The sequence below is a fragment of the Rhinoraja longicauda genome, chromosome 35 (genome assembly GCF_053455715.1).
Source record: "Rhinoraja longicauda isolate Sanriku21f chromosome 35, sRhiLon1.1, whole genome shotgun sequence".
Classification (NCBI taxonomy): Eukaryota; Metazoa; Chordata; class Chondrichthyes; order Rajiformes; family Arhynchobatidae; genus Rhinoraja; species Rhinoraja longicauda.
In genome coordinates this window covers 20,980,609-20,996,967 of record NC_135987.1, presented here as the reverse complement: position 1 = coordinate 20,996,967, position 16,359 = coordinate 20,980,609, and the positions used below count along the sequence as shown (strand labels likewise).

The following is a 16,359-nucleotide window of genomic DNA, read 5'->3' as shown; positions in this document are numbered from 1 at the left end:
GGTCGATCATTGTACAGAGAGCAGCTGCCAGATGCCCGAGGGGATTTAACGACGGAACTCGTGCCAGACTATCTTTTCCAACCTGTTAATGACCGCTATCGGCAAAACCTATGTATTGCTAGCTCTGTACAGGGAGAGAGCTGATGAATTCAGCCAGGAAGCTGGCTGCAGGAGGAATACATGGCCTGAAGTAACTACTGATTCACTTCATCATCGAGTCATACAGTGTGGAAACAGGCCCTTCAGCCCAACCTGCCCATGCCAACCAACAATATACAAGAGACACTTGGACGGGCACATGGATAAGAACGCCCGTGGGCAGTGGGGCAATGGAACCAGCCCAAGCGTTCCATGGAACAAAATGGAGCTAGGACACAGATCAACCTTGGTCTAACTGACAGACAGCCCTAGCTGGTGGGGCAGGGTAGCTCGTCAATAGACAATAGACAATAAGTGCAGGAGGAGGCCATTCGGCCCTTCGAGCCAGCACCGCCATTCAATGTGATCATGGCTGATCATTCTCAATCAGTACCCCGTTCCTGCCTTCTCCCCATACCCCCTGACTCCGCTATCCTTAAGAGCTCTATCTAGCTCTCTCTTGAATGCATTCAGAGAATTGGCCTCCACTGCCTTCTGAGGTAGAGAATTCCACAGATTCACAACTCTCTGACTGAAAAAGTTTTTCCTCATCTCAGTTCTAAATGGCCTACCCCTTATTCTTAAACTGTGGCCCCTGGTTCTGGACTCCCCCAACATTGGGAACATGTTTCCTGCCTCTATCGTGTCCAAACCCTTAATTATCTTATACGTTTCGATAAGATCTCCTCTCATCCTTCTACCTTCTAGGTCCTCATTCTACCTTCTTGAGGTTGAGGAAGGAGCTGGTTGCAGCACAAGCCACTGAGAAATGTCCAGGGCAAGCTCAGCAGCGTAAAATTCTCAAACGTCCCCGTGTAACGCAAGGCCGGGCCGCGTCCAGTTCTTAACTCTGTGGTGGAGCGGAGCAGAGGGACTAAGTTGGCACACGAGCTACGTTGTAATCTAGGACTGGAGGGCATCAAAGAACTGGGCAGTGGGACACGCCTGGCAGTGACAGCGACACAAGAGGACCTCCATACATCTCCAGACCTGATCCATCAACAGGAGATTACACCAAGGTCCCCTGGCTTCTGGTAGGAGGCGTGGGCAGATGAAAGGAAAGAGCAGACGACGGGCAAATCTCTTTGAAGGTAAGTCAGGGATGTGTAAGCAGGCATTCATTCCCACCTGGCACTATCAACGCACATGGCCCCTCGAAATATAGCAAGCGGCTATCCCCCCTACTCCCTTCCATCTACCTCTCAAAATAAACATTCCTGTGTTCAATGCATGCATTATTGTGGAAGCAAAGAAACATCGAAAATGGGTGCAGGAGGAGGCCATTCAGCCCTTCAAGCCAGCACCGCCATTCAATATGCTCATGGCTGATCATCCAGAATCAGTACCCCATTCCTGCTTTCTCCCCATACCCCTTGATTCCCTTAGCACTAAGAGCTAAGTCTAACTCTCTCTTCAATACTTCTGAACTGGATACTTCTAAATCAGACTTCTGAACAGCCCTTACATAAGCTTGGAGATAGTCCCGGTTTCCAACTTACCTCATTGCGGACAATACGACCTTTTTCGCTGGAACCGTTAAGGGCCAGTCCCACTTAGGTGATTTTTTAGGCGACTGTCATAGTCATAGCAGGTCGCGGAAAAACAACGACTGGACCCCCCCTACGACAATGCCTACGACAAGCTACAACAACCTACCACCTAGTCGACGTCAAGCTACGGCAAGCTACCGACAACCGGCGACCCAATCGTCGCGACTTTGGACGTCCACCTACGACCGCACCTACGGCAACCTACGACCACACAGGCGGCAACCGAAGTCAACCCACGTCCACCTACGTCTCCCCGCGACAAGCTACGACCGTGTCGGCGACAACTGAAGACAATTCACGACATTTTGGCCTCCAGTTTTGACGCCGGCCGGTACCTGTCGCCAGTTGACGTAGGGAGTCGCCAATGGAATTCACCGAAGTCAGCACCGGCAACAACCTACGTCACCTGGCGACAACGTACGACAGCGCCCCCGTCAGGAGACGTCGAGCTACGATCATTGGCGTCAAACCAACAATAACCAACATTTTTGTTCAATTCTGAAAACCCAGCGGTGACCAGAAAGACACAACGCCTCTTTGGAGATGACTCACAACCATACAGGCGACACCCCTGCGACAGCCTAGTCACCTGTAACCGCTTAACAAATCGCCTGAAGAAGAGTCTCGACCCGAAACGTCACCCATCCCATCTCTCCTGAGATGCTGCCTGACCCGCTGAGTTACTACAGCATTTTGTGAATAAATACCTTCGATTTGTACCAGCATCTGCAGTTATCTTCTTATATTATATAACAAATCGCCTAAGCAGGATAGGGGTTTTACGCTACAATGCTGAGAAACTATTTTCTGCCCTCTATTTTCACTCTTTGCTCGACCTAATGTACGTGTTTGGCGAGATTGTATTCAGGCATGGCATTATGGGATTTGATTGGATAGCATGCAAGATAAAGTTTATCACTGTACTTCAATACACGTAACAATAATAAACCTAAAGCTGAACAAGAACGGAATTTATGGAATTTCACCCACGTTGTAGAAACACCGTGTCAGAATTAGTTTAATTTTAGTTTAGAGACACAGCGCGGAAACAGGCCCTTCGGCCCACCGAGTCCATGCCAGCCAGCGATCCCCGCACACTAACACTATCCTACACACACTAGGGACAATCTTTACACCTACACCAAGCCAATTAACCCACAAACATGCACTTCTTTGGAACATGGAAAGGAAACCAAAGATCTCAGAGAAACCCCCACACAGGTCACGGGGAGAACGTGCAAACTCTGTACAGACAGCACCCGTAGTCGGGATGGAACCCGGGTCTCCGGCGCTGTGAGGCAGCAATTCTACCGCTGCGCCACCGTGCCGCCCTGACCTGCACTAACACAAATGCTGATTTGGCTGATCCCAAACCAGCTGATAAGTGGACTGACTTCAAACCCGATGCTGATCTGATCACAAACATTGGCTGTTCACGGGCATACCCAAGAGACACCTTTAGCTGATATGCCGAGTTTAATTTCAACAGAGCTGCATTCTATTACAACTGAGAACACATCTGTAATGAAAACTACTGCTTCTCGGCACCGTGAAATCCATGTTTATTCAACATACAAGATTTATAAGTCAGATAACCATCAGAATGACTTTGCAATGAGAGTAGAGCCACTCTCAGCGATAACATTATGCTGGCTGGCTGGCTGGCTGGCACAGTGTATCGCTCACATTGATGCTGTTGTGATTCCCACTCAGCTTCAGTCAAGTACAGGCTTGGGAACAGGGCAGCTACAGCAGGACCTGCACAATGGCACTCTTGCAGATGGACTGTCCTGTGCATACTCCACTGATCAGCGGGTAGTCCATAGAGCTCAGAGGACCATCGGAACACAGCTACCAGCCTTGGAGGGCATCTACAACACACGATGACTCAGAAAAGCAACCAGCATCCACAAAGACTCTTCACACCCCTGCAATAGTCTGTTCGAACTCCTTCCATCGGGCAGACGATACAAGGCCTTCTACGCCCGCACCTCCAGACTCAGGAACAGCTTCATCCCCAGGGCCATAGCTGCTATGAACCGGCCCTGCTGAGCCGGATGGTCACATCGCACAGTGAACCGGCACAGATCTACTTGCACTTTATTCTGTTTTAAAACTGTTCCAATTTGTTTCATTGGGTTGTTTAAATTAATGCTGACTAGCTAATTAAATTATTGCATCGTATGGGAGGCGCATTCCCAATCTCGTTGTACCCCTGTACAATGACAATAAAGATATATTGTATTGTATTGTGTAGAACAGCACTTGGCAAGTTAGGTGAAGCATTTGGAAGGGGAAATGATAGAAACATAGAAAATAGGTGCAAGAATAGGCCATTCGGCCCTTCGAGCCAGCGCCGCCATTCAATATGATCATGGCTGATCATCCACAATCAGTACCCCGTTCCTGCTTTCTCCCCACATCCCTTGATTCTGTTAGCCCTAAGAGCTAAATCTAACTCTCTCTTGAAAACATCCCGTGAATTGGCCTCCACTGCCTTCTGTGGCAGAGAATTCCACAGATTCACAACTCTCTGGGTGAAAAAGTTTTTCCTCATCTCAGTCTTAAATGGCCGACTCCTTATTCCTAAACTGTGACCCCTGGTTCTGGACTCCCCCAACATCAGGAACATTTTTTCTGCATTTAGCCTGTTCAATCCATTAAGAATTTTACATTTTTTTATGATCCCCTCTCATCCTAAATTCCAGTGAATATAAGCCCAGTCGACCCATTCTTTCATCATACGTCAATCCCACCATCCTGGGAATTAACGTGGTGAACCTACGCTGCACTTCCTCAATAGCAAGAATGTCCTTCCTCAAATTATGAGACCAAAACTGCACACAATACTCCAGGTGCGGTCTCACCAGGGCCCGGTACAACTGCAGTAGGACCTCCTTGCTCCTAAACTCAAATCCTCTTGTTATGAATGCCAACATGCCATTGGCTTTCTTCACTGCCTGCTGTACCTGCATGCTTACTTTCAGTCACTGATGTACAAGGACACCCAGGTCTCCCCTTTTCCTAATTTGACACCATTCAGATAATAATGTGCCTTCTTGTTCTTGCCACCAAAGTGGATAACCTCACATTTATCCACACTATACTGCATCTGCCATGCATCTGCCCACTCACACAACCTATCCAAGATCACCCTGCAGCCTCATAGCATCCTCCTCACAGCTCACACTGCCACCAAGCTTTGTATCATCCGCAAACTTGGTGGTGTCACATTTAATTCCCTCGTCTAAATCGTTAATATATATTGTAAATAAACTGGAGTCACTGCACTGAGCCTTGCGGCACCCCACTAGTCACTGCCTGCCATTCTGAAAAGGACCCGTTAATTCCTGCTCTTTGCTTCCTGTCTGCCAACCAGTTCTCTATCCGTGTGAATGATGGCGGATTGCTGAGTGTATTCTCCAGTGGGATACACAGGATAAGTCGTAGAGCATCTGCCTCAGAATCTTGGGATCAATCCTTGCCTGCAGTGTAGGAAGGAACAGCAGATGCTGGTTTCTACCGAAGACACAAAATGCTGGAGTAACTCAGCGGGTCAGGCAACATCTCTGGAGAGAAGGAACAGGTGACATTTCAGGTCACAACCCTTCTTCAGACTGAGAGTCGGGGGAGAGGGAAACCAGAGGTACAAAGAGTTACTAAAAACAAATGAATGAAATGCATGCAAAAGGTCTTGCATTGGTAATATCCATGCAAAGATATTAGCCGGGATAAGCGGGAGGAGGCCTATTTCCATTTAAATAACGCCTGGTGTTCTGATACATTTATCTGTGAGGGGTAGACGAAGCTTCTGCTTAACGTCTCATGTTAAAGACAGCAACCCCGACCCTGCACACCCCTCTCAGTAATGATCAGACTGTTCTTCTGTTATCTGAAGTGGGGCTTGAACCGACAGCCCACTGACTCAGGCAGAACACCAGCCACTAAGCCACAGTCAACACTATGTCCACAAGTGACATTATGTCCACAAGAAGATAATGAACGTGCCCTCAGAAGTACGGCAGTGAATGGGATTACCAAGTTCAGCACAACTCAGGAAGGGTTAATGGTGTGAGGAAGGGTCTCGACCCGAAACGTCACCTATTCCTTTTCTGCAGAAGTGCTGCCTGAGCCGCTGAGTTACTCCAGCTTATTTGCGTCTAGCTAAGAGTTAATGGGAGCTTGGAATGCAAGCGTAGGACTGGGAAGCAGCTCGGAACTACATTGGAGCAACCGCATTACTGTCGAACAATGCTGCCGGGTCTCCATTAATCAAAATAGGCAAACACTTAGCCACGTCACAGTGGCCGACCCAACATTAGCACAGCATGCTGACCTGCTAGTCAGAGGAGGCACAGGGTCACTGAATTAAGCCCCAAACTGGCTCCGGCTTGCATCCTGACACGCAGGGAAAGCAAATTGAAGCCATGAAGTATTAAAAATAATCCTCATGAACACAGCACAACTCACCACAGGCACGGGCTCTTGGAACCCACTCCTGACTTGTTCCAACTTCACCTGCGTGCCAAGTATTAGATGGAGAGATCAGAGCCAAGCAGATTAATTTGTTTTTTTCCCAAGCCGAGTTCAAGTGTCTGTTGCTGCAGGCAAACCCAAGAAGGGAAAGGAAAACATCCTTCTGCACAAGGAGGAGCTGCCGGGCCAAGTGTGCTCGCTCGCTCGCTCGCTCCTGCCCGCCTACAGACAGTGCCACACTTTACTACTGCACAGCTGGGACCAGCTCATGAAAGGAGCGGAGAAACTGACACTAACGATGCACATTCCAACCCAGTGAAGTCACCCCGCTGGATTAACGAAGGCAGGCTCTGACCCTGGGACCTGGGCAACACTACTCTTTGCGAGCAGCTCATTCACAACAATGCTCCCCTACAATGCTGCCTACGGGTTTTGATGTTAAATTTGCTTCCCGAGACTTGTAGGGTATTTCTTGAGGCAGAAAAGCTTCAACATAAAAGGGAACTCGAGTAAATGCTCAGCCCTTGGCAGTTTCAAACCAGAGAACGGACAGAATTCCCACTAACTGTCAGAGTATTAGATCTTTTCTCAGGACTATATATTTTCCCGTTCACTTAGTTCTTGGACTGCAGCCAGCTCTTGGCTTGCACAGGCTCCCCCTCATTAGACACATCCAACAACTACTGTTCCAGGAGGAACAGATGAGAGACACAGGCAAGTAACTCAAGATGCATGGAGCCGATAAAACCAGGGGGGTGACACTGCACGAACACATGTGCGTGGATGCAGGCATAAACATACATATACACGCATGTACAGACGTGTACACACGGATACACAGATTCACGTGGGTGTGCACGTGTATGCACTGGCCAACACACATGCCCTTCCCTCCAATTATCAACCAGGAGACACAAAACCTCGCCAACTCCCCATTCAATAGACAATAGACAATAAGCAATAGGTGCAGGAGGAGGCCATTCGGCCCTTCGAGCCATTCAATGTGATCATGGCTGATCATTCTCAATCAGTACCCCGTTCCTGCCTTCTCCCCATACCCCCTGACTCCGCTATCCTTAAGAGCTCTATCTAGCTCTCTCTTGAATGCATTCAGAGAATTGGCCTCCACTGCCTTCTGAGGCAGAGAATTCCACAGATTCACAACTCTCTGACTGAAAAGGTTTTTCCTCATCTCAGTTCTAAATGGCCTACCCCTTATTCTTAAACTGTGGCCCCTGGTTCTGGACTCCCCCAACATTGGGAACATGTTTCCTGCCTCTAACGTGTCCAACCCCTTAATAATCTTATACGTTTCGATAAGATCTCCTCTCATCCTTCTAAATTCCAGTGTCTACATTCCTGTTCCTCACTCCACTCGTAGGTCAAACGGAACATAGAACAGGCACAAAATGCTGGAGTAGCTCAGCGGGACAGGCAGCAACACTGGGGAAAGGAATAGGTGATGTTCCGGGTCAAGACCCTTCAACAGACTCTGAGAGAGGTTTCGAGAAGGGTCTTGACCCAAATCGTCACCTATTCCTTTTACACCCGAGATGCTGCCTGACCTGCTGAGTTACTCCAGCATTGTGTGTCTATCTTCGGTGTAAGCCAGAATCTGCAGTTCCTTCTTACACATAGGACAGTACAGCACAGGAACAAGCCCAGCGACCCACGATGTCTGTGCTGAACATGATGCCAAGACTAATCTCCTCTGCCCACACGTGATCCTTCTCCCTCCCCTCCCTGCACATCCACTTGTCGATCTAAAAGCCTCGTATACGCCACTATCGTGTCTGCCTCCACCACCACCCCTGGCAGTGTGTTCCAGGCACCCATCATTCACTGTGTAACATTAGCCCGGCACATCACCTTTAAACTTTACCCATCTCACCTTAAAGCTATTTATTCACAAAATGCTGGAGTAACTCAGCAGGTCAGGCAGCATCTCGGGAGAGAAGGAATGGGTGACGTTTCGGGTCGAGACCCTTTGAAACGTCACCCATTCCTTCTCTCCAGAGATGATGCCTGACCTGCTGAGTTACTCCAGCATTTTGTGAATAAATACCTTCGATTTGTACCAGCATCTGCAGTTATTTTCTTATATCACATTAAAGCTATGTCCTTTAGTCTTTGATATTTACCCCCTTGAAAAAAGGCTCTGACTGTCTACCCTGTCTACTCATCTGCTTCTATCAGGTCCCCCTTCAACCCCCCGATACAATCCAAGTCTGTCCAACCACTGCTTATAGCTAACACTTTAACAAAAACCAAAATATTCGCCTGCAGGTGTTGCTAGTGAGAAAGGTTTCTTTGAAAAACAGGCCTTGCGCGGGGAGAGGCGTGGGGAGGAGGAAAATAGACAATAGGTGCAGGAGGAGGCCATTCAGCCCTTCGAGCCCGCACCACCATTCAATGTGATCATGGCTGATCATTCTCAATCAGTACCCCGTTCCTGCCTTCTCCCCATACCCCCTGACTCCACTATCCTTAAGAGCTCTATCTAGCTCTCTCTTGAAAGTGGGTGAGAGGAGAACAAGATGGCAGTGAGGTTGAGCAGCCAAGACTGAACGGAAGGGGCAGTGAGGTCGGGGAAATGGGTGGAAAGAAACGGCAATGGATGGTACCACACTTTGATGTCTCAAGGTGCCAAGTTCGATCCCAACCTCGGCAGCTGTCTGTGTGGAGTTTGCAAGTTCTCCCCGTGACCACGTGAGTTTCCTCTGGGTGCTCCGGTTTCCTCCCACATCCCAAAGACCTGCAGGTTTGTTGGTTAATCGGCCCCCAGTGTGCAGGGGGTGGATGAGAAAGTGGGATAACATGGAACGGGTGATCGATGTGGACTTGGTGGGTCGAAGGGCCTGTTTCCATGCTGTATCTCCAAACAAACCTAAACCCAAGGGGGGTGGTGGGAGAAAGGGGAGCGTAGAAGATGGGGATCTCTTCCAGAGATGCTGCCTGTCCCGCTGAGTTACTCCAGCACTTTGGTCTAAACCAGCATCTGCAGTTCATTGTCATTACTTTCTGTACCGGAGTAGATTTTCAACAGAAGTGAAAGTAAACTTGAGGTCAATTCACTTTACAATAAAATTACTTTACATTGCAACGAGTGAGAACTCAATCAAAGCCAGATATCATCCCCATCTCCACTAATGCCAGGGAGGGACTCATGCCCACATCGTCTATTAGAACCAGCCCACAGGCAAACACGGTCACACATCCGTCTCCCAAACAGAACAGAGACACAGAGTGCTGGAGTAACTCAGCGGGACAGGCAGCATCTGTGGAGAACATGGATAGGTGACGTTTCACAGAGTGCTGGAGTAACTCAGCGGGACAGGCAGCATCTGTGGAGAACATGGATAGGTGACGTTTCACAGAGTGCTGAAGTAACTCAGCGGGACAGGCAGCATCTCTGGAGAGAAGGAATGGGTGGCGTTTTGGGTCGAGACCTTTCTTCAGACTGAGAGCCCAGCCATCTGCAGTTCTATCCTACACCTTCCTGACCTTCCTGGTGGAGCAGAGGGGCAGGACGGAGTGGGGTGGGGTGGGTCATTGGTGATGGGCTTGGGTGACAAATACATGCCAGTGGGATCAACCTCTCCTCCCCCGACTCTCAGTCTGAAGAAGGGTCTCGACCCGAAACGTCGCCCCATCCCTTCTCCCCAGAGACGCTGCCTGACCCGCTGAGTTACTCCAGCATTTTCTTCATACGCGATAGGAGCAGAATTAGGTCATTCGGCCCATCGGGTCTTCCTGCAACCCCAACAACATGTACAGCATCCTGAAGTCGCCAGCTAAATGCAAGCGTTCCCGTGTCAGCCGTAAGATCGGGCTCCGTTTAAAGCAGCTGTTTTAAGGAGGAACAAAATTTAACCCCTTCTCTACCGTCATCAATACAACCTAACATTTGCAGCCATGAACCTGTGTCCACCCTCCCCCCAATCACGAACGTGAGAGGCCAGGGCAGTCTCTTGTCACCGGCCGATCACCAATGGCTGATAAACCCAGCCTCCTCTCCCTGTCTGAAGTCACAGCAGCAATGCTGTTGTCAAATCTCTCTCCCCACCAGGAACAGCAGCGTTTGCAAGCTGCCCCGGGCTGTGTGTGTGCGTGTGTGTGTATGTGTGTGTGTATGTGTGTGTGTGTGTGTGTATGTGTGTGTGTATGTGTGTGGGTATGTGTGTGTGTGCGTGTGTGTGTGTGCGCGTGTGTGGAGGGGCCAGCAGACAGAGAGAGGGGGATACAGTGCAGAGACAAAAGGCAGAGAGAGAGGAGAGAGAGAGAGAGAGAGAGAGACAGAGACAGAGACAGAGACAGAGAGAGAGAGAGAGAGAGAGAGAGAGAGAGAGAGAGACACAGAGACAGAGACAGAGACAGAGACAGAGACAGAGAGAGAGAGAGAGAGAGAGAGAGAGAGAGAGAGAGAGAGAGAGACAGAGAGAGAGACAGAGAGAGAGAGAGACACAGAGAGAGAGAGAGACACACAGAGAGAGAGACAGAGAGAGAGAGAGACACACAGAGAGAGAGACAGAGAGAGAGAGACAGAGAGAGAGAGACAGAGAGAGAGAGACAGAGAGAGGGAGACAGAGAGAGAGGGAGTCAGAGAGAGAGAGGGGGTGAGAGTCAGAGAGAGAGAGGGGGAGAGAGTCAGAGAGAGAGAGGGGAGAGAGTCAGAGAGAGAGAGGGGAGAGAGAGAGAGAGAGAGAGAGAGACAGAGAGAGAGAGAGAGAGAGAGAGAGAGACAGAGAGAGAGAGAGAGAGAGAGAGAGAGACAGAGAGAGAGAGAGAGAGACAGAGAGAGAGAGATCACTCACCTGAACCACTGCCACGGCTCCCTACAGCGACACCTCCACTCCAGTCTCCCTGGGGCTGTGGGACAGAGGGGTACAGCACGGTGAGAGGGGGGCAGGGCAGGACAGGGGGGTACAGGGCGGTGAGAGATGTACAGGGGGGGTATAGGGTGGGGACACAGTGGGACAGGGTGGTTAGGGAGCCCGCGTTAGCCGGTAATCCCACCAATGGTGCCACATCCTCGTTCACGACAAGCCTCGGAGTGTACAAACTGCTGTTCTGTATACGTTTCCTGTTCACCCCTGCAAGTACCTCCCTCCTGCCCGCCCCCTCCGGCAGTTAACTCTTCACCAGGGCTCTCCCTGTGCTGGTCCAAACCCGAGAGAGAGAGAGAGAGAGAGAGAGAGAGAGGCAGAGAGAGAGAGAGAGAGAGAGAGAGAGAGAGAGAGAGAGAGAGAGAGAGAGGCAGAGAGAGAGAGGCAGAGAGAGAGAGAGAGAGGCAGAGAGAGAGAGAGAGAGAGAGAGAGAGAGAGAGAGAGAGAGAGAGAGAGAGAGGGAGAGGGAGAGAGAGAGAGAGAGAGAGAGAGAGAGAGAGAGAGAGAGAGAGAGAGAGAGAGAGAGAGAGAGAGAGAGAGAGAGAGAGAGAGAGAGAGAGAGAGAGAGAGAGAGAGAGAGAGAGAGAGAGAGAGAGAGAGAGAGAGAGAGAGAGAGAGGCAGAGAGAGAGAGAGAGAGGCAGAGAGAGAGAGAGAGAGGCAGAGAGAGAGAGAGAGAGAGGCAGAGAGAGAGAGAGAGGCAGAGAGAGAGAGAGAGAGAAAGAGGCAGAGAGAGAGAGAGAGAGAGAGAGGCAGAGAGAGGCAGAGAGAGAGAGAGAGGCAGAGAGAGAGAGACAGAGTGAGACAGAGTGAGATAGACAGAAACAGTCAGAGGCAGAGAGATAGAAAGAGAGAGGGAGAAAAGAGATAGAGAGAGTCCAGTGTGTAGTTAATCACTCAGTCAGAGACAGTCAGAGAGAGTCAGAGAGATAGACAGAGGTAGAAAGAGAGACAGAGTGAGAGAGAGGGAGGGACACAAACACGCAGTTAGAGAGAGACAGACTGAAAGAGAGAGAGAGAGAGGAAGAGAGGAAGAGAGGGAAAAGAGAGATGGAGCAAAAGAGAGAGGGAGAGAGAGTCCAGTGTGTGGAGTTAGTTCACCTGCACCAGGTAACAGCACGCAATGAAACCCCTAAAATATAGAAACAAAGACTGCAGATGCTGGTTTATAGGGGGGATGGGTACAAGGGGGGACTAGAGAGAGAGTGGGACCTCTCAGGAATCAAAAGCGGTCACCTCTGTGTGGAGCCACAGGAGATGGGCAAGGTCCTCAATGAGTATTTCTCCTCTGTATTTACAGAGGAGAAGGACCATAGGACGGAGGAACTTGGGGCAGTCACTGGAAGTGCCTTGAGAGCAGTCAGGGTTACTGTCGAGGAAGTACTGAGGGTACTGTCGTGTTTGAAGGTAGACTAATCTCCAGGGCCTGATCAGATATATCCGAGGTCATTGCTGGAAACCACAGAGGAAATTACGGGAGCCCTGGTTGAAATTTACGAGTCGTCCTTAAATACAGGAGAGGTGCCGGAAGACTGGAGGGGGGCAAATGTTGTGCCTCTATTCAAGAAGGGCTGCAGGGAAAATGCTGGGACGGGCGGCACGGTGGCGCAGCGGTAGAGTTGCTGCCTTACAGCGAATGCAGCGCCGGAGACTCAGGTTCAATCCGACTACGGGCGCCGTCTGTACGGAGTTTGTACGTTCTCCCCGTGACCTGCGTGGGTTTTCTCCGAGATCTTCGGTTTCCTCCCACACTCCAAAGACGTGCAGGTATGTAGGTAATTGGCTGGGCAAATGTAAAAATTGTCCCTAGTGTGTGTAGGATAGTGTTAGTGTGCGGGGATCGCTGGGCGGCGCGGACCCGGTGGGCCGAAGGGCCTGTTTCCGCGCTGTATCTCTAAATCTAAATCTAAAAAAAATCTATAGGCCGATGAGCTTGACATCTGTAGTTGGTAAGTTACTGGAGAGTATTCTGGGGGATGGGTTATACAGGCATTTAGATGGGCAAGGGCTGATTAGGGACAGTCGGCATGGTTTTGTACGTGGGAGGTCGAGTCTCACAAATCTGATTGAGTTTTTTGAAGACGTGACCAAAAAGGTTGATGAGGGTAGAGCTGTAGATGTTGTGTGCATGGACTTCAGTAAGGCATTCGACAAGGTTCCACGTGGTAGGCTGCTCTGGAAGGTTAGATCGCATGGGATCCAAGGAGAGATAGCTGAATGGATAGCAAACTGGCTCCATGGAAGGAAGCAGAGGGTGATGGTGGAAGGTTGCTTCTCAGACTGGAGGCCTGTGACTAGTGGTGTGCCTCAGGGTTCAGTGTTGGGCCCGTTACTATTTGTCATCTACATCAATGATTTGGATGAGAAACTAAAGGGCAAGATTAGCAAGTTTGCTGATGATACAAATGTTAGTGGTTTTGCAGATAGTGAAGATGGCTGTGAACGATTACAGCAGGATCTGGATCGATTGGTCAGGTGGGCGGAGGAATGGTTGATGGAATTTAATTTCTATGATGTTCAGAGGTCCTGTGGAAGTTAGTACCTGGTGTCAACTGGACAATATGATGGCGGAGCAGGGTTCTGACCCAGAGCGTCACCTATCCATCATCTCCAGATATGTGGATAGGATGGGGTTAGAGGGATATGGGCCAAGTGCAGGCATGATGATCTGAAGAAGGGTCCGGACCCAAGATGTCACCTATCCATGTTCTCCACAGATGCTGCCTGACCCGCTGAGTTACTCCAGCACTCTGTGAAACGTCACCTATCCATGTTCTCCACAGATGCTGCCTGACCCGCTGGGTTACTCTAGCACTCTGTGAAACGTCACCTATCCATGTTCTCCACAGATGCTGCCTGACCCACTGAGTTACTCCAGCACTTACTTCTCTACTTACTGCAGCTTTACAAGCTCTTGAATGCAGCAACACAACCCAACACATAAATATACAATAATCAATAGATCAATAAATTATTTTATTGTACAATCATGAGGGGGATAGATGGGGTGAGTGTGCAGAGTAATTTGTAGGAACAGGAACTGCAGATGCTGGCTTTCATAATATCCCTCCAAATCTTTCCTATCTAAATGCAGTGAAAGTGCAACGGACCCAAACGCAGCACACGGAACCAAGGAAGTAGTTTTAGAATGAGCTTTATTTCTACCTGCTCGTGGTCGGGGACAGAAGACTGAGGCGTTCACCAGGGCTACGACAAGGCATGAAGGTCGGGAGCAGGCAGGATCGGCAACGGGAAATCAGTCCAAGAGAGAATGCTGGAGTGCCTTGCATGAGGGCTAAAAACAATCTGGCAAAGAATGTGTGTGTGCAGGAAGGGTTTATATGCTGGCTTGATTGGTGATCTGGAGCATGTGAGTGAACAGGTGAGGGGAGTTGGCTTAACGTGGTGGGCGTGGCTGGCAGGTGAGTGAACAGGTGAGGGGAGTTGGCTTAACGTGGTGGGCGTGGCTAGCAGGTGAGTGAACAGGACAGACTGTGACAGCAAGTATTTTTTAAATGTTGTTGTTGCATCTGCCTCCACACTTTCCTCGGCAGCTTGCTTACATACCCACGACACTCCCATTGACATCTTTTCCCTCTCACTATCAACCGAAGCCCTCTTGTTTTAGACTGCTCTACTCTTAGAAAAAGGCTGTGACAATAAGGTCATAGGTTCTAGGAGCACAATTAGGGCCATTCGGCCCATCAAGTCTACTCTGCCATTCAATCACGGCTGATCTATCTTTCCCTCTCAAACCCCATTCTCCTGCCTTCTCTTAGAAGGATGAGGGGGGGTCTTATTGAAACATATAAGATAATTAGGGGATTGGACACATTAGAGGCAGGAAACATGTTCCCAATGTTGGGGGAGTCCAGAACAAGGGGCCACAGTTTAAGAATAAGGGGTAGGCCATTTAGAACGGAGATGAGGAAGAACTTTTTCAGTCAGAGTGTGGTGAAGGTGTGGAATTCTCTGCCTCAGAAGGCAGTGGAGGCCAGTTCGTTGGATGCTTTCAAGAGAGAGCTGGATAGAGCTCTTAAGGATAGCGGAGTGAGGGGGTATGGGGAGAAGGCAGGAACGGGGTACTGATTGAGAGTGATCAGCCATGATCGCATTGAATGGCGGTGCTGGCTCGAAGGGCTGAATGGCCTACTCCTGCACCTATTGTCTATTGTCTATTGTCTATTGTCAATCTCTGCCTTAAAAATATCCATTGACTTGGCCTCCACAGCCGTCTGTGGCGATGAATTCCATATATACACCACCCTCTGAACTAAATAAATTCCTCCTCATCTCCTTCCTAAAGGTATGTTTTATTCTGAGGTTATAGCCTCTGCTCCTAGACTCTCCCACTAGTGGAAACATCCTCTCCACATCCACTCTATTCAGCTCTCTCCATGTTCACCCTCTCCAGTCAATCTACCCTACCTGTGGCCCTCATGATGTTATAAACCTCTAACGGTCATCTTTGAGCCTCCTTCACTCCAGAGGAAACAGTCCCATCCTACACACGTCACACCAATAAACACCCTGGTCATGTCTGAACACAACCAAGTGTAATTCAGCTAACAAGCCAGTGCTTCCAGGGGTTTTATATCCTTCAAAGAAGAGACTGATCTTGTCCAAGCATCCCTTCATTTGGAGATCCGTGAGACTGTGGGTGCTGGGAGCTTGAGTAAAACACAAACTGCTGAAGGGTTCAGGGTTTACTGTGAAGAAGGGGCCCGCCACACAATGCCACCCATCCCTTTCCCACCACAGATGCTGCCTGACCCACCGAGTCACAGAGTCAAGTCAAGGGGGTCTTATTATCGTGTGTCCCAGATAGAACAATGACATTCTTACTTGCAACAGCACAACACAATATGTAAACGTGGTGCACTGTAAACAATATGATAAACGAGAAAAAAATAGTTCAATGTGTGTATATATATACATACTCACACACATATAGATATACACACACAAACATATATATATATATATATATACACACACAACACATATATATGTTGTTGTTGTTCGTCCTTCGGGTTTGAAGATGACCATGACTTCACTTTCAGTTGGAGGATTGGTGACTGTGGGTCCAGAAATGACTGGTGAGGCCAATCAGGCCCGGAAGGCACGCCCACACGTAGGACACAAGTGGATGGGTGCTGCAGTGGAAGTGGAGGTAGCCCGGGCCTTGTGTATATACACATATATATACACACATATATATACACACACACTTATTTATACACACACACACACACATATTTATACACACACACACATATTTATACACACACACACATATATATACACACAT

General features: G+C 49.2%; 1 protein-coding gene across 1 annotated transcript in view; it reads right to left on the bottom strand.

Moving 5' to 3' along the window:
• The window catches only part of ndst2a (N-deacetylase/N-sulfotransferase (heparan glucosaminyl) 2a), a 267,101-nt gene that overhangs the window by 104,718 nt on the left and 146,024 nt on the right, over nucleotides 1-16,359 (bottom strand). Inside the window, 1 exon segment of the mRNA XM_078428539.1 lies at nucleotides 10,979-11,033. The gene's annotated coding sequence lies outside the window, so the exon portion shown is untranslated.